Genomic DNA, 20,299 nt, shown 5'->3' with positions numbered 1-20,299 from the left:
CAGTGTGATGCTGCATTCAAAAATCCAAACCAGGATAGACCCTGTGTAAAACCAGTTAATATGTGCGGTTAGAAAGTCACAGAAATGTGATTTGAGCCCTTAAAATAAAAACATTTAAAAAACCGGGTCAAAGCAGGGTTGGGGTTTTTAAAGCAGCATTACCTCCTCCATATTACATACCTTACATTAAATCAATCTTGAAAACATGACATAAATACTTTACAATTTTATAACTAAACATTAATGAAGACACAACACAATTAATTAGAGTATAACTTTTTACTTTAAAAGTATGTCTAAATAAATAAAAAATAAAAAAATAGTATTTAGCATACTGGACGAGATTCAATTAGCCTATATGAGCCACGAATGTCTCCGCAGCAAGGACTACAACATCAAGCGGAAATTTGCATACAAGAACCTTGTAAAGAACTATGTGAAGAGAGAAACAGTCAATGCATCTGTGGTCAGGATAAAGACAAAGTCGCTGAAATGCAAACAGCATTCATTAAAGAAGCACAAGAACACATAGGAATCTATACACCCGGTGGCCGGGTGGAATATGGTCTACAATCCGAATGTGTGGGATGGTGTACCACCTCAAATTCACAGAACAGCTTACAAAGAGGACAACATGAACAATTTTTTTAAACATAACCTAAGTTTTTTTTTTGAACGACGGAAAATTTGGAAACTATAAATTGAGCAAGCTAGTCTCATCCTGTGGAGTCATATCGGACTCCAGCATCATCGAATATGCTCCACCGAATGAAGTACTCGCTTGCCTGGGGGAATTGGACATGTGGGCACCCGGCGTATAAGTGTGGGAACGCTGATGACTTCCCGGCGCATAGAAAAAGGGTTGGGAATGGTGGGTGGGTGGAGGCATCACTGCTGGATGAGGGGTGGTAGACAGAAGCACCGTACATGTTTTGGTCAATTTCTTGGCCGAAGCATAGTTCACTGCTTCCGCTACCACTTTTTTGAATAGCCTCTTTTGCTCCTCATCCATGGTTTTCACTTCACTACAATATACTGCCCGTACAACGCATCCAAATTTGTCCGCGAACTGAGGAATGCATCAGCCCTTTGAAAAAATTGCTCATGGCTGGGCTGCACCGGGGTGGACTTCTTGGAAGCCTTCCTCCGTCTGATTAGCGGAGAAGGACATGGCTGCTCCACGTCCGCTGTACCCTCTGCAGGATCCCAGTGCACGGATGATGGCAAATCCTTGCCCAGCTCCGGAGATAACGCCTGCAAAAGAAAGAATATAATGAAATACATTGCAAGCTAGAAGAATTATGACATTTTAAAAATGTAAATATACTCACTAGATCCAGACTCCGTGAGTCTTCAACCTCTACACTGGCAGGTGAAGGCTAAGGAGGAGACACGGCTCTAGCATTACTGATGGATGTCGTCTTTGCAGACTGTTCCACAGTGAATTTGAGGAGGTCATAGTACCACAACGTTGGATTGTAGACCTCATCCGCCCGGCACCTGATTGCAAAGATTACTGGTGTTTCTTGTACTCCTTAAGGAACACTGTTCGCATATTGGCGACTTTTGCCTTTATGCTTTTCACAGATGCATCGCTGTTTCTTTCCAGACAATACTTCCTAAAGGTCCTCGTATGCAAGGTTCCGCTTGATGTTATTGGAATAGTCCTTGCTCCGGACACGCCATAGGCATTCGTGGCTCCTATATAAGGCAATGAATCCAGTCCAGTAGCTGGTGTAGTCATCAGAAGCGCAACCTGTAAGTAAAAATATAACAAAAAAATGGTAAATGCAATGAAGATTCGCATTAATGTTATTTAATGGTACTTGTTTCCTATCTGGGCGCCCAGGTTTTCTACGTACGGCACCATAATGAAATCGGATCGCATCGGATTCGGTACTCGATGATGTACGATGGCATACGATGCTATCCGATCCGATCCGATTTCATTTTAAATCGGATCGCATCGCATGCGGTGACGCGATCAACCGATTTTTACATTGGAATCAATGTTAAATGGTCCCTGAGACCCGATTTTACATTGATTTCAATGTAATAACCCCGCAAACCCATGATTTGTATAGGAAACCCCCCCTGATGGTTTAAAATGCGCCTCCATTGTTAACGCCACCCCAGTATTGACGTGAACCCGAAGCGTGGCGAGCGCAGCGAGCCCCGCGAGGGGCGGCCGTACGCGTCCTCCGACTTTTTCATACCCCCACGTCGGCGTGGAGTTGAGAATAGAAAGTGTGGCGAGCGCAGCGAGCCACCGAGCCCGAAGCGTGGCGAGCGCAGCGAGCCCCGCGAGGGGGCGCGGATACCTGTGAAGCCCGCGAGGGGACACGGATACCTGTGAAGTATCCGCGTCCCCTCGCGGGGCGCGCTGCGCTCGCCACGCTTCGGGCTCGGTGGCTCGCTGCGCTCGCCACACTTTCTATTCTCAACTCCACGCCGACGTGGATAGTGGGGGTATGAAAAAGTCGGAGGACGCGTACAGCCGCCGCTCGCCACGCTTCGGGTTGACGTCAATACTGTGTTTCTGTGCAGATATGACAAGGGGAGGGCTTTGCAGGGTTAAATAAATACAGTAGTGTTACAGATGGGCCATCCTATGGGCCAACCATAAAAGCGGGAACGAAATCGGATCGCATCGCATCACATCGTTCAATATCGTGTATGTGCATTTGTGGTATCCGATGCGATGCGATCCGATTTTCATACGGAGAATAGCATGGTGCGCAATTAACGTAGCGGGCGCCCAGATAGGAAACAAGTACCGATTAAATTTTTTCCAATACATTTCAAATACAAAATTCAGAAAATTTACAGTAACATGTATATAGTGAAGGAGAACATTTGCCTGTACAGCTGTTGCTGAAAGAAACCATCCTATACATCCAAAGATATTTTGGTAGGAAAATAGGTTCAGGAGGTGTGGGCGGTAATGTGGGTGGAGCTCCCAAAGGTGCAGGGCATTAAATTGGTGCATACATTTTTTTTGAGAAACACAATTGCCCCAGCAGTGCCATATGTACACATAATGCCACCAGTAATGCCAGATACACAGGGGGGAATTTACTAAAGGAAATTTGTAAAAAATAGGTGTATTTGTATCCAGAAATACACTTATTTTTGACATTTACAATCCCGAAAATACGGCAATTCGTATTCGTATTGATAGCACATTTTTAGACTTGACCCTAGCAAGTGGTGCAAGTCTAAAAAAATAATTAGTGGTTAAGCACTGTAGAATGCAAGAAAATGTTAATTAAATAAATACTGGGACCACATGGGGCATGTCCAATAAATATAGTGCAGTGCAAGATACACATATGCCCCTCAAAAGTGCCAGATACACATATGCCCCCACCACACCTCTCCTGCCCACACCCCAATCCGGTGTCCTCTAAATCCAATGAATGTGGTAATAGACTGCAGGTTATGTGTGTATGGCTGCCTGCCGCTATCCGTCCCAGTGTGCACGCATATGGAAGGGACTTGAAAAACACTTTTATATGGGTGTATCTCCCACAACTTTCGATGGTCGGCGACCATCGAAAGATGGGGGAGGTTATCCGCGGCATACAAATGGATGTTTATGGTAAACATCCATTCACAGTCTGTGCGGGCAAACCCGCACTGCGAAGGGGGGGCGGGTGGGAAGACATTCGCAGGGTGGAGTTTGGTGGATTTGCAAGGCTGCAAATTCGCAGCCTAGCCAATCATCCAGAATAACCCACAAATGCAGCACATAACATGTCTACAGTAAAGCCTAAAGACAGGAAGCTTCAAAAAAAAATTTGAATTAAAAGTGACCGATTTTTAAAATTACCTTGGCTCGCTGATCCTGCCGATGATGCCATTTTCTACTATATAGGGACGAGTGCGTTTTTCCTCAAAGCTCTGGAAAACTATTTTAAAATATTGTAATACATAAACATCCTTTGGAAGTATTTTATTTAAAAATCATTTAAGCCTATGTAAGCATAACTAGGCAACATGTCAAAATGGATGTCTGTACATGTCAATGGATGCCTTTGTATATGTCTTGCTGCCAAAACACACAGCCATGTGGCAAAGATTTAAAGGTTGAAGAATAGGCCAGGACAATTTATGGTTTTACAAATGCATCACGCATACAAGAATGATTACTAATAAGACTATAAGCATGTGTTTGCAGGGTACTTATGTAGTATCTGGGCTGCCGATTTTGTGATTGTATGGCATACAATCAGATGCGATGCGATGCGATTCGATACGATTTTGCATAGGATTCAATGTTAAGAAGGTCCTGTTCATTTCCCCACTATCCAAGTGGGCATAGAGTTGATTTTATATAGCGTGGCGAGCGCAGCGAGCCACCGAGCCCGAAGCGTGGCGAGCGAAGCGAGCCCCGCGAGGGGACGCATATTTCTTAAAAAGTATTCTGTGTCCCCTCGCGGGGCTCGCTACGCTCGCCACGCTTCGGGCTCGGTGGCTCGCTACGCTCGCCACAGGTTTATATCCAACTCCATGCCCACTTGGATAGTGGGGAAAGGAAAAGGACCCCTTTTTCCCATTGAATTCTATGTTAAAATGGACTCAGACCATTTTAACATTGAATCCTATGGAAAAATCTTGACCATCGCATCGCATACGATTTGGTCGCATGCGATGCGATACGATGCGATGCGATCCGATCCGATTTCTAAATCGGCAGCCCAGATACTACATAAGTACCGTTTGCAGCAAGCAATGTGAAAAGCCATCAATACATGCAGGCCATGATTAAAAAAGCAGGGTGCAGCACATGGTTTGCAGATGAAGTAGCCATGTGACCTTGTCTTTAACAATAGAAAAGAAATGCAGCCCACAAGACCAACCATAACATCATAAAAAGGGTCCCCATAACCAGTCTCCTGCACTAAAAACCAGTGCTACAATGCTACCTTCGTGGGCAGGGGGTGCATACCACAAACATTGGTGGCCAGTGGCCTACGAAGCATGCATGCTGAAACATTGGTGGGGAGGACAAACTATTAACGGAACGGGATCATTTGTTCTACAGCATTTAGGTTGACAATCGTAAGGTTGACATACATTTAGATCGACATGGGTGAGGTAGACAGTGTCATTAGGGGGACATGGGTAAGGTCGACAGTGAAAAAGTTGATACAGTCAACAATAGCACTACGTCCCCTCGCATGGCTCCCTGCGCTCGACATGTCTCAGGCACGGTGCCTCGATACGCTCGGTACACTCTTTTATTCTCCCACCACACCCTAGTGGATGGTATGGCATGAGATACCGCCTGTCGGCACATGTCGGCTCAAAAAAACAGTCGAAAAAACCAAGTCAACCTTTTGCCTGTAGATCTTCCCCATGTTGACCTTATCCATGTCGACCTAATGACCCTGTCGACCTAACCCATGTCAACCTTAAGTCATGTCAACCTAATGGTGTCGACCGAATGCTTGTAGAACTAAATACTGTAGACCAAATGACCGTGGCCCTTATTCTGATCGGTGCGGCCGGATCCGAATATGTGGCCAGCACCGTACGTCCTAAACCCCGCCTTCCATACGGATCGCCAACTCCGTCCGTACGCGGTAAGAAGCTGTCCGAACGGACCGCACGTGTATTTCTCATGTATACACCTCCTCCATCTCAGGGAACCTCCCCCATCATTCGATGGTCGCAAAACATCGAATGCAGGGCCGAGTGGTCCGCCAGCTCCCGCAACCTCAGACCACACGGGCATTACTCCGTGCAAAAGCAGGGATCTGGGCGGGCAGCTGACATCCGGCAATGTCATATGTCCGCCCCCTACACGTGTGTCACAGCCGCATTACCATACGTACGCCCAGCATTTGCATGGGAACGCCCATGAAACGCGGGGTGTAAACATATGGTAATGAGCCCAAACAGCCCTTCACACCCCTCTCCATCCCCTGTTCGTAGTGTACACATTTCATGCGGAATGTGGCCTTGCGTCCCGATCCCACATGCGCAGAGACGCCTCTGCACATGCGCAGACACAAAACATCGGCGGCACGAACGCACGCGGATATTACCGCACCAACCAGAATAAGGGCCCGTATCCCCTATTAACACATTGGTGGGCAGGGGGAAGAAAAAAATTATTGGGGAAAATTTACTATGCAAAATTCGTAAAAAAATTGTATTTTCATAGTAAAATACGATTTTTTTTTGGCATATTCATATTTTTGGCATAGTAATTGAATATGCCCCAAAATATCGTATTATTATTTGTATTGATGGGACATTCGTATTTGTATTTACAAATACATTGATAGAATACGACTAGGAATCACTTTTCAAAAGAATGGTGAATCCTAATTTACTAACCGGCCGTAATTTCAATACGGCCGGTAATTTTCAGCAATTAGCGTGATACGCCCGCTATTTGCCGTCCAAATACGCCAGAAAAATACACTTAATTTACCTGTCGCATTTGGATTCAGCCTGCACGGATTAGTCAGATCCCTGCAGGCTTCCATGGATCTGTCAGATCCCTGCAGGCTTCAGTGTAAATATAGAAAAATAAATGAAAAAAACGGCCAGTCTGAAAGAGCCAAGGATGGTATTAAAAAATCAGGGAACGATTTGTACAGAGCTCCGCTGTATTTTTTAAAACCAGCCCCAGTCTCCAGGGCCGGGCTGGTTCCCAAAATACGGGGGACAAAATGACTAGGGGTCCCCCAAATTTTTAGAACCAGGCCCTTTTATTAGAAGCCAAATAACCTACCAGTTTATTTTTTGGATTGTGGTAGGATTCCGGAGTACCCGGAGGAAACCCACACAAGTACAGGAGTACCCAGAGGAAACCCACACAAGTATGGGTAGAATATACAAACGCAGCACAGTTAGGGCCATGGTGGGAATCAACCCCATGACCTCAGTGCTGTGAGGCAGTAATGCTAACCATTACATATAATGTATGGTCATATAATTGGTAGCACTTGTTATTTTCTGCTAAAACTTCTGTCACTCTCCTGATCTGCTGAACTACAGGCCAGGTAACTGCCTCCCTGGTCTATAAAACATTTGGAATGGACTAGTCTGGTGATAATATAGTTAAAAAATATATATTAAAAAAACATAAAAAGGTAGACAGTGAAAACCTAAAAAAAAAACAAATAAAATGTCAAAGAAATAATAAAGATTTAAACAAAATATATCCATTTCCTTTTTCAGAAACTTCCTTTATTGTGCAAACATAATTGTTACTTCCGATCAGTGCTATTTTTCAGCAGGCTCCAGCAGGAACTGAGGGCCTTATTCTAGTTCACTCTTTCTGACAAAATCCTTCTTAAGCCCCGTACACACGGGGACAATGTTCCCTCTAATTTTACGAAGGCTGTGTGCAGCAAAAGATTTTGGCTGTGCAACTCTGGAAGGAAATTTACATTTTTGTGCGTCACTTATATATAACTGGAAAATGACGTTCAGCATTTGTGTTAACTTTACTTCAAAATGATATTAAACATTTAATCATTCAAAACACAGCACACAATGTAGTTAATGGGTGAAACACATTAATTGAGTCCACAACTGCAAAAAGGGACCACTGCTGCTTTGTGCGCGCTGTTGTAATGTCTGTGTGCACACTCGTCTAGTTGTGTGCGCGCGCACGTGCGCACAGCTTAGAGGGAACACTGCACGGGGAGATATATTGCTCAGCCATATATTGCTAGCAATATATGGCTGAGCTATATATTGCTCAGTTTCTCATTTTCATCAGTGACCAGAGATGGTCGCTGATGAAAAGGAACCTGTGCCGGCAGGGGTAAGCAAGCTCCTGCGATCAGCGATTAGAATGGGGCAGAAAACGGGAGCGCGCACCCGGCGATTTATCACCGGGGCACACTCCCATCACTGGCAATATGGTCGCCAGCAACCATATTCCCAGCGATTTCAGCCCCTATCGCCCCCGTGTGTACACAGCATTAGATGGACAAAACCATGTGCACTGCAGGTGGGGCAGGTGTTACTTGTGCAGAGATAATTAGATTTGGATGGGGTTTTACTTCAAAAGGTGCGTACACACGGGGGGGGGGGGGGAGATATTTTGCTTGCAATATATTGCTGGTTTTGACCAGCTAAGAAGGAATTTGCCTCTAAGAGTGAACTAGAATAAGGCCCTAAAGGTGCGTACACGGGGGAGATATATTGTTCAGCAATATATTGCTAGCAATACATTGCTGAGCAATATATTGCTCAGTGTCTCCTTTTCATCAGCGAGCCGGAGATGGTCGCTGATGAAAAGGAACCTCTGCTGGGGGAGCCGCAGAGGTAATTCGCAAGCTCCTGCGACCAGCTATTACAATGGGGCAGAAAACGGGAGCGCGCACCCGGCGATTTATCGCTGGGGCACACTTCCATCACTGGCAATATGGTCGCCTGCGACCATATTCCCAGCGATTATAGCCCCTATCGCCCCCGTGTGTACACAGCAAAAGTGAGATCTATATTGCAGTGTAAAAATAAAGCAGCCAGAATTGACCCTGCACAGAAACAAAATGACTCACCCAAATCTAATTCTCTCTGCACATTTTAAATCTGCTGCCCTGCAGTGCACATGGTTTTGTCCATCTAAGAAGGATTTTGTCAGAAAGAGCGAACTAGAATAAGGGCCTCAGTTCCTGCTGGAGCCTGCTGAAAAATAGCACTGCTTACGATAATCAATAATATTTATCTGTCCTAATGATCGCAAGGAGTAGAGATTTGCATGCACAATTATAGGAAGATCTGTTTGCAAGTCGGCTGTAAAATGTGCACAATACTGTGATTATATCTAATCTTCTTGAGATTAGATTATTTTTTTCTGTATTAATTGGAGATTGCCCATGTGTAGACACTATGAGATGTGCACAGACCTTAAGTTTTGGTTTTGTACAAATTTGGCTTCCTTGAAAATTGATAAAAACAGCTAAAATCATGTACTTTGGACCTATTTATTGTCCTACCGTCTTAGTAACATCATTCATTTTTATTTGTTCACAGTTGATTTACCACAGCACGATATTGCTCACCAGTATTGGCAAAAGGCTTCATTGAGTTAACTGGCTAAACAAGGGACAAAGCAGCGGCACAAACAATCAGACAATTAAAAGAATACAGCACATATACTGTATGACTGATTAATCTGGCTGATTAAAAAATGTGGAATAATGTGCAACAAACAAAAAATAATTCTAATAAGAGATTTTATTTCTAAATTCTAATGCAATTGCAACTGGCCCGTGCATCTAATCAAAGGCTTCAGGAGTCAGGTCAATAATAAAGATTCAATGGCTTTGCAAGAGACCATAATCATTGCCCCACCTCACAATAAATACACTTTAATATGATTATTCGGTACTTGTTTCCTAGCACGGCGCCACCGATTTTGATTGTGAGCATCGCGTCGGAAAATATCGAGTCGATCGCATCGCATGCCAACCAAATCGCATGCGATCGACGCGATTTTGCATAAATTTTAATGTGAAATTACCCAAAACACCCCATTGTAATAGAAACCCCCCTGATGTTTGAAATGGCCCCCAATTTTAACGCCACCCCGCTATAGACGCCAACCCGAAGCGTGGTGAGCACAGCGAGCCCGAGTGGGGCGGCGGTACGTGTCCTCAGACCTTTTAATACCCCTACTATCCACATCGGCATGGAGTTGAGAATAGAAAGTGTGGCGAGTGCAGCGAGCCACCGAGCCCGAAGCATGGCGAGCGGAAACGGATACCTTCACAGGTATCGCGGCCCATCGCGGGCTGCACAGGTATCCGCGTCCCCTCGCGGACCGCGTCCCATCGAGGACGCGTACCGCCGCGTCAATAGCAGGGTGGCGTTTAAAATTGGGTGGGCCATTAACCATGCTTTTTACACATATTCAATGTTAAATGGGCCATATTGGCCCATTTAACATGGTCACCTATGTGAAATCGGGTTGATCCCATCGTGGGCCATTATAATGGCCCGCGATGGACGCGATCAACCTGATTTTCACTTTAACATTGTTCCCTATGGGGAAATCGCGTTGATCGCATCGGTCACATCGCGGCCCCTTATTAGGGGCCGCGATGGACGCGATCAACGCGATTTTCACTTTTGCCGTCAATTGAGCCAGTTAAAGACAGAAAATCGGGTCCATCGCGTCGATCGCATGCCTTAAGTACCTTAACTTAAGGCATACGATGTACCATGACGGGCGCCGTGCTAGGAAACAAGTACCGATTATTCTTAGAATTATTATACACTGCCAGTCAAGAACACCCAAGAAATAGTGTTAATAAGAAGAAGAAGAAGCATGAGCTGGCAGAAGATTGTCAAGAATACTCACAGAAAATGCAGCCCATATGGGAAAAAAAGTGGTTCATGAGGGTATTGTCCTTGGGCCTTTCCACCCACCCCTATTTTTTATATTAATAACCACATACACAGTTTAACAAACCAAGCACTTAAGCAACATGCAAAATAAACTTTTTGGGGCTGAAGTGATTGTTTTGTTTGGGCCCCCATAAAAAACAGCATCTTGTGTTTGAGTAAATTGAGTACCAATTGTCTTAAGGCTGCTAACACTATTGTTATTCATAAACTCATTTGGAACATTTCAGAGTCATCACCAGCATTGTTGATTATATCATTATCATCAACACAAAATATTAGCTCATATTTACAGAGGGTTTGCACATGATTGAAAGAGTCTTTGGTTACAGTGCCAGAATCAGAAATATAAGACTCAGACTTAGTACTCCAGGTCTTAGTGGTACTGTCACATCCACCATGGCGTTTACCCAAAGCTCCTGTGCTGTACTCAGCCCTAGGCTCTCTAGCCACACTCATAAAACCATGGCGCTCACATCTGCTTGTGTCCCTGGCTCCGGTGGGGTACATGTGGCCGCATTGTCATCGCGTGGTGACACTGGTGCTACAGTATGTGCTTCGCTTCTATGCAGGGTATGAGTGGCGTGCCACCATGTGTGTCTGTGCCTGGTTTGCTCTCTGACTGAATGCCGGCGTTGCGCAGCTGCTTACATTCAGGCCGGCTGGAATCTGTCGCCCTCACATCCAATCCTCATTCAATCATCCAATTCTTTATCCGACCATCCAATCTTCATTCAATCATCCAATCCTCATCCAATCTTCATCCAATCATCCAACTTTCAATACAATCATCCACTCATCAATACAATCATCCAATCTTCAACCAATCCTTCTTTCTTCAAAACCGATTCTTTATTTTACTACAATTCTTCAAACAATATTGCAATACTCTTTCAAGACCAAGCATCAACATCTTCTGCAATAATATATTGGACTATTGACTTTATACTTTCATATCTGCCGTATATATTTCATGCCATAAGTATCATTGTCTTGCAATACCTTTATTAAATCTATTTCATTTTACATTACTTGTTTCACTCCATTCTGTCGTGGATGCAACCCCCATACGTTAAAGCTCCCAGCTTACGTTACTCTGCAGTTGGTGCTTCTAAGAGCGTGACAGGTACATTTACCAAGCTCCTGTGTAATGGTTGCAACTCATCTGATTACGAATGCACATGGGTCTGTTTTTTTAAAACAATTTCTGTTATATTACTAAGCTCCCGTGTTTGCAGGATTAATGTTTTCTGATCATGAACTCATTTGTATTTGGCTGCTGAGTTTTCCAGCAGCCAAACACTGCTGAACATGAGGCATGCATGGCTCACTCAGATCTGTACAGTGTTTCTTTGTGTAAAAGTTAAAGAAAGTGTTCAAAATGTAAAAAACAAACAGTGTGGGGTCCTCCCTCCTAAAAAGAACCAGCTCCAAGCTCGTCCATATGGTACTGGTTCAAAAAATATATGGTCAAATTTGGTACTGGTTCTAAAAATATATGGTCAAATTTGTGTAGGGTCCCCCTCTATTTAAAGATCCAGCACCTGGCTTTTGGACCAGTAATGGTTTAAAACATATGGGGGAAAAGAACATAGATGTCCTCTGTATTTTTTAAACCAGCTTTGGGCTCCACTAGTCAGTAAGGTATGGCCACAGCAACAGGATATGTTTCATTTAGTCCCAGTTGTGGAATTAAACACTCCCCCCCCCCCCCCAACTAGACAGCCCTGGTCGGGGTCCCACTGTGGAGTGGAAACTCTGCAATAAAGGGGATTCTTCCTCCATAGCATCCAAGGGCCAGGACTAAGGCCCGGTGCTATGCCCAGCATACCTTGGTGGTGGGTGCTGAGTTCATAGCATCAAAGTGTAAAAGAAAGTTTTAATATTGTGTTTTACATTACAAGCCTCCTACACATGCTGGATATTGGAGAACCAAAAGAACCAGCATGCGTGGCATTAAAGGACCTGCTAGTATTTATAGATCCACATGCAAAACAAATTTTACAATAATGAAGGACACACGCACCATGATAGTATAGCTTTATTCATTATTTATTACACACTCATGCACACTCACATACATACTGGCACACTCACACATACTTACCTACATCTCCAGGAACCCTTTGATCCTCTTGTCCAGTAGAAATTCATAGGGTACCTGTAAAAAACATACTCGCCTACTCCAGTGTAGATCAGTCCTTTTTGGTTCCTGTAGGTATTCAAATGTTAAAAAAAAAAAAAAAGTGCATGTCCTAAACCATACAAACTGAAAAGAATCAATGTGTACACTTGGACTCTTCCCCAGAATGGGGGGCCTCTATGTGACATCTGTCACTTGTAGACCCACCAGCTTTTCAGGTAGCAGCATGTAATAGTGCTCTCCTGATTGATTGAGCTCCAATGAGCTGTCACTCAAGCCGAGAACATATGCTTTAGGGCTGGCGCTACCCGCTCACCACAGGATGCAAAACAGGCGCCAGGCTGGAGAGGCTTTTGCTATCCTGCTGCTGCCGGCTGATGCTGTGCCTGACAGGCTACAGTATAAGTAAACAAGACATTTTTTCCCACAGCTCACTGAATGGTATTAGTAACAATCTTGAACACTACATGATAATAGAATTCAGAGATATTGGTTACATATACCTGCGCAGGTGTATGCTATGCCCCCAAGCCACGTCAAGGCTTCTCTGTATATTGGGGGTCCCTAGTGCTATATCTAGGTGCAGGGTGTGGCACCCCAAAAACTGTCATAAGCTAGAAAGCCCAGTGCGGCATGCCAGTGAGATACTATAGTGTTAATAAATTAGTGATAGAAAGCCGAAGCTATATATAGAGAGATAAAATAAAAAATGAAGTGTAATTAAAATAGAAGAGAGATAGTGTTAGTGAGTGAAAAGTGTTAATAGAATGTATGGGCATGCCGCACTAAAGCCACCCAGCTCAACCAGTCGAGGGGCACCGCATTCCACACCACCGTTACCCTAAATTGGGTCTACGATTAACCAGCAAGAAGTCACATGATAATGGCTCCTTACTTGATATATCCAAACTAAGAGCTACCTACATTGGAGCAACCCCAGACTACTCCATGTGGGATATCAGGACCCACATCTCCTCCCAATATGGACTCCCTTCTGCCTCTCGCAATATACATATGGATACTGGTAGATGCTCAATTAGTTCAGTAATACACTCAGGTGCATGCAAGGGAGGGGTTCATACTGAGTAAGTAAGACATTTTATCCCCCAGCTCACTGAATGGTATTAGTAACCAATCTTGAACACTACATGATAATAGAATTCAGAGTGATTTTTAGGGTGATTTTTATGTGAAAATACATTTTTAATCCTTTTTGTATTAAATACAATTTATTTATCAAAGTTGATGTGTTACTCTAGCGCCCTCTAAAACCCCATTTCTTTCATTCATATATATATATATATATATATATATATATATATATATATATATAGAGATGGTTAAAGCCGGCACTCCCAATAGCTTTCAGTAAGCTGCCCCGGGTGCCATCCACAGAATGTGCAAAAGTAGAAAGGAACGGCGTCACTCCAGAGGACTTTCAAATCTTTTTATGAATGCAGAAAACTTCAATAACATGCTACATCGCTGCTACTGCAGTCGACGTTTCAGGACAGGAAGCACACGTCACGCATGCTGATTCATCCCCACGCTGTGGGCTGGAAGGCGCGGACGCTGCTGGATATGTAAGTTATATATACACTGTTATTCATTTGCGCTGTTGTATTTATTCATGCACATCGTGTCTTGAGAAAAATGTCTACATGACATTGAAACGTCGACTGCAGTAGCAGCGATGTAGCATGTTATTGAAGTTTTCTGCATTCATAAAAAGATTTGAAAGTCCTCTGGAGTGACGCCGTTCCTTTCTACTTTTATATATATATATATATATATATATATATATATATATATATATATATATATATATATATATATATATATAGTAGTTGGATACATAAAGAGCACAAGTTCCAAAACCTTTAGAGGGCAAAAAATTTAAGGGGGTGTGGCCCAATAGGGGGTGTCATTTCAGGGGTGTGGCTTAACAGGGGCAAGTCACTCCTCCATTTTTTCACAGCTGTGGGGGTATGTGCCATGTCCACAGATTCATTGGGATGCCCAGTGCCGAGCAATGGCTTTTATTTTTTTTTTAAATGTTGTAATTTTTCCCAGTGCCCTGCCGCAGGGCACTGAGAAAGATTACAGCGTTTTTTTTTTTTTTTTTTTTTAAATAAAAGCCATTGCTGGGCACTGGGCAGGGCACTGGGAAAGATTACAGCCTTTTTTTTTAAATAAAAGCCATTGCTGGACTGGCAATGGGCAGGGCACTGGGCAAGAGGTTTCACATTGCATAATAGAAATCACAGGCAGCTGTGAGTCACTCTCACTGCTGCACGATGGGAGTCAGTGGGAGTATGCCAATTCCCACCGATGCGTGTCCTGTGCTGGCTGGGCTGCTGCGCCACACACACATGCGCGCTAGCCCCCGCCGCAGCAGCACATGAAGGAGGGAGGGGGAACAGAGGAGGAGGAAGAAGGCGCTGCCCAAGGTCACCTGGAGGCACACGCTCCGCAAAGGACCATGGGAGGAGCTGCGTGCAGTCGGGCATGCGTGCAGCCCTCCCGGGTCCTGTGAGCATATTTATAATGTCAAATCCGGGCAGCTGCGGGCCATGCTTGCCTACTTTTGAAAACTAGTTTCAGGGACATTTTAGCTGCTAGTAGAATGCGCCTTGCCACTGAGAGGGTGTGTCTAACTTCACCTATGGGCGTAACTATTGCCATTAAGGGGTGTGACTTGCAGTGGCAGAAGAAAACTCTGACACAGGAAATGAGCCAAAATTCACATTCTGACACAGGAAATGAGCCCAAAATTCACATTCTGACACACAGGGAATGTGACCGAAATTCACATTCTACACACACGGAATGAGCAAAAAAAATAATTACAATTTGACACATAACAGGCAGCATCTGGGATGAACTTACAATTGTCAATACACCCCTCCCCATCCCACTGCATAAAAGCATATACAAAAAAAAAAAACTGTGGACTGTATAGAAACTTATCCCCCCCACATGCAGGGCATATACCCGGATTCTAATATTACTGTGCTTTGTAGCTGTCAGGATCGGTAGCCGGACGGGTTCCAGACAGTCGGGATCCCGACAGTCATTTACCCGACGTCGGGATCCCAACTGTCAAAATGCCGACAGCCGGGTGCCCGACGGACACCCGCTATTTTCCCTCGTGGGGGTCTATGACCCCCATAGAGGGAGAATAGAATAGGTGTCTCGCGTAGCGAGCCACCGTGGCCGCAGCGTGGCGAGCGCAGCGAGCCCGCAAGGGGCTTTTATGCGCTCGCCATGCTGTCTGACTCCAGGCAGTCGGGATCCCGACGTCGGGATAATGACTGTCGGGATCCCGACTGTCGGAGTCCCATACCACACCCGTCAGGATCCCCACTGTTGGGTCCAGCTTGGAGCTTCCCGCTGATATTTCACTGTGACTGCTGCCACTCCCCCACATTATATACACCCCCCACATTATATACACATCCCACTCCCCCACATTATATACACCTCCCACATTATATACAACCCCCCTCCCCCACATTATATACACACCCCACATTATATACACACCCCCTCCCCCACATTATATACACCTCCCACATTATACACCTACCCTCCCCCACATTATATACACACCCCACATTATATACACACCCACTCCCCCACATTATATACACCTCCCACATTATATACAAACCCCTCCCCCACATTATATACACCCCCACATTATATATATATATATATATATATATATATATATATATATATATATATATATACAGCCCACTCCCCCACATTATATACACCCCCACATTATACACCTACCCTCCCCCACATTATATACACCCCCCACATTATATACACACCCCACATTATATACACCTCCCACATTATATACAACCCCCCTCCCCCACATTATAAACACCCCCTACATTATATACACACCCCCTCCCCCACATTATATACACCTCCCACATTATAAACCTACCCTCCCCCACATTATATACACCCCCCACATTATATACACACCCACTCCCCCACATTATATACACCTCCCACATTATATACAACCCCCTCCCCCACATTATATATATATATATACACCCCACTCCCCCACATTATATATACCCCCCACATTATACACCTACCCTCCCCTACATTATATACACCCCCCACATTATATACACACCCCACATTATATACACACCACTCCCCCACATTATATACACCTCCCACATTATATACACACCCCACATTATATACACACCCCACTCCCCCACATTATATACACACTCCTTATTATATACACTCCTGCACATTATATAAAGGGGGAAATTTACTAAAAAAAATTGTGGGAAAAAATCGTATTTTCATACGAAAATACAATTTTTTTTGGTGTATACGTATTTTTGGCATTTACTATTTTACTATACATAGTTTCGTATTCTTAATGATGGGACATTCGTATTTGTATTTACAAATACGAATGTCTACACCATCGATAGAATACGACAGGAATCACCATTCAAAAGAATGGTGGTTCCTGATTTACTAAGCAGCCGTATTGATAATACGCCCGCTAATTGGCATGAAACAGCCACGAAAATACGGCAGGAAAATACACCTTATTTTCCTGTCATATTTGGCACAAACCTGCACGGATCAGTCAGATCCGTGCAGGCTTTAGTGTAAAAAAAATAGAAAAATAAATCTAAATAACAAAAAAAAAAAAACAGCGTGGGGTCCCCCCCACAGCCGCAACCAGCATAAGGCTGAAAGAGCCGGGGCCGGTAATTAAAAATCAGGGAACCCCATGATAATGTAAATTATTTATCCTTAATACGAGGCAGTGATAAAGTATATTTATTATGCAAGCTTACAGAGAGTTGGGCATTTCAATCTCTGGCTTTAGGCCAGGTTCCAGTGTCTTTTATACAATAAGAGATCCCGAGTAATACAATCATTAATAATTGACAACAATGTGTGCATATTTTAATGCAGGGGCGTACATAATTATAATAGGGGATCTTCATCATCATTGACATATCGATAGATGATTGGTCATCATGGAACCTCCTTAATAATGTAATGTCATGTACATCTCCAGAAGGTGGCGAACGCCACCACACTCGACAACTCTGTTACTCCAGAAAGTGGAATCAGTTATCATAGATGATGAATGGTCACTGTCATTCATAGTCCATAACAGAAAGTTTTGCTTATCTTAAATAAATAGAAGCTAATGTTAGTTTAAGTTTGACCATGTCACAGTGATCTTAGATGTCATCCTACATGGAAACCTATGTTTATTCTGATCGCCTGATCCTAGCTCTAATAGAAACAACAGCTAATATCCATTTCATTCTGATGACACTGCATATTCTAAATTCATCTATATAAGGCTTTTAGGCCTGCATTTGACATGGATTTGAAAGAAGCTTACTTACAATATTCTTAACCTATAGATTCTAATACCAATATTTTATTGCACATTATCACCCACAAATAGGGGTTCCCCGATTTTTAACAACCAATTCCAGGTCCGGGGCTGGTTCCCAAGATACGGGGGACAAAATGACTAGGGGTCCCCCGTATTTTAAGAACCAACCCCAGGCCAAACCAGCCAGCAGGGTAATGCCACAGCCGGGGGGAGACTTTTTATACAAGTCCCCCCGGCCAAAGCATTAACCCTCTGATCAGTCAGCCTAGCCAGGGGCCCTGGGGGAGTGGGGACCCCCCAATAAAGGGGTCCCCCCCTCCAGGACTCTCCTCGATGCCCCTGGGTGGTGGGGATCAAGCTTATTTGAGTGTAAAAAATAGAATAAACTATTGTTTTTAACTGTGGAACTATGCGTCCCAGCAAGCTGGGACTTGTAGAACCACTAGTCCCAGCCTGTGGGGCATTAAAGGGCCCGCTGGCACTTGTAGTTCCACAGTTAAAAAAATTGTTAAATAAACACACACTGACACATAAGAAAAATAAAACTTTAATACATACATTACACACATACTGATACTTACCTATCTTCATCCCGTAGGTAGGTCCCAGGGTCTTGATCCGTTGCCTTGTCCTGCTCCATGTCGGCGGTGGGCTCCAAGTCGATGGTGTCTGTGTCGGTGTCACGGACCCACCGGTCGCCTGCTCCGATACGTCAATCTGAGCAGCTCCGGCCGTGACTGGGGTTCACTTAGGACACTCGGGTCCTTTCCTTGAGGTACACTGCCACCAGCCAAAACCTGATTTTAGCGCTTGAAACTGCGCAAGGGGCGGCTTGGCTCGCACCTGACCGCACAATACAATATACAAATGGTAACACGCTGGAGCGTTCTCTTCTGAGGCTAATGAGTCTTAAGAACACAGAACCAGGACTGAAAATATGTATTATTTATTCCTAGAAATTCTACAGAGCTTTAGAAAATAGTTACAAGATTTTACAATGATTTTAAAAGTACACACACGATTAAATGCAATTTCAGAAATAAAATAAACGGGAAAAATGACAGAACCGTATCTTACACCTAAGTACCAATCCTGACGTGGGGGGGTTCTCCACAAGAAATCTCTGGTCGCTTACAGCCTGTTTGCTAGACCCCCAGGTAGTGACACTGACTATAGGGAGAAGGGTCTTAGTTATACCTTGAAGACTCCCTCATCCCTCCCACCCTTGGGATTTTTAACCATTCCCTTGCTGAGCCTAGTGAAAGTCCCTAGATATAGGATCTTTCCCATAAAGAATTTGTCCCTGCTTTGAAGTAGATTTTATACATTCCTCAAGTGATAAGAGGTAATTTAGTGGAGGGCCAGAGCAACTTTGGCCTGTTGGCTGGACACTATTGCTCTCCCCCCAATCTGGTTTATGAGGGGTCTCAGATCTTATCTGACATCCTAACTCCAGAGGAGTCCACAGATGGCTACACTCCCTGGGTCACCAACAGTCCACACACATAATACATGACATGTTCTGATCTCCCACATAATAATCACAGGCGGCATGATTTTACCAAACATACCAGACATACATTGATTGAACAGATAATCATAACAGGAGGCATACGTTAATTTGATTGATCACCTGATCTGATTGTTACACCTCCCCCTTTTAAAATGGTGCACAGAGGCGGTGACCCACGTCACCGTCTCATCAGTGCGCTATTAACTACATCACCTGGACAGGTAGCAGTGGTCTCTGTGCTGAGACAGACTGCCACTGATTCTGCGGGATCTGTACTAACACTTCCCTATACTTGACGTCTGTCATGGCACCACCTGACGCCATAGCCGTGGCTAGGGTGGGCAATGGGCATAGTCCCTGTCCCTCTCGCAGGAGATGGCAAACTAAAAGCACACAGGTGTCCTCGAACCCATAGTCTGTGAGCACACTGATATAGTGGGAGCTGTGCCCCTCCTGGCTGGTATTGACACAGCCCACCACAGTTGTGCGACGGACTCCTGGACACGGATTCTCCCCTGCAGCTGACAGTTTAGCCTTACTCACTGAGATCAGTACCAGACCATTCCTCCACACCCCAAATGGCCATCCCCCTGGGACTCGTAACTCGGCACGTTTAACTATACCACAGGTGTGGGGCATTCTCCCAGCACTATATACAGACTTACAAATGTCTTCCCAGCACCTCTCCTGAGCTGACTGACCCCCCCTCCCCTTCACTGGGGGGAAGGTCCACTCACTCAACACCTCACACCTCATCCTTTTGTGAGGAGATTCGCCCTCTGTGTCTGTGTGTGTGAATTGTGAAGGGGGGCACGTTTCTGCAAGGGGGAATACCAGCAGGTCATTG

The 20,299-nt window shown here is 44.4% G+C and overlaps 1 long non-coding RNA gene across 1 annotated transcript; it reads right to left on the bottom strand.

Moving 5' to 3' along the window:
• Positions 1–592: 592 nt before the first annotated feature.
• LOC146054537 (uncharacterized) lies at positions 593–3,921 on the bottom strand. The gene is made up of 3 exons (XR_014468228.1): positions 3,833–3,921; positions 1,332–1,756; positions 593–1,254 (listed from the first exon to the last, which is right to left on the bottom strand). It is a non-coding gene; the product is annotated as an uncharacterized LOC146054537 (long non-coding RNA).
• Positions 3,922–20,299: the final 16,378 nt, after the last annotated feature.

Source organism: Crinia signifera, unplaced genomic scaffold, assembly GCF_055691185.1.
Source record: "Crinia signifera unplaced genomic scaffold, ASM5569118v1 HAP2_SCAFFOLD_250, whole genome shotgun sequence".
Taxonomy (NCBI): domain Eukaryota; kingdom Metazoa; phylum Chordata; class Amphibia; order Anura; family Myobatrachidae; genus Crinia; species Crinia signifera.
Note: the sequence above shows the minus strand (reverse complement) of the source record. Positions and strands in the feature narration are given on the sequence as shown.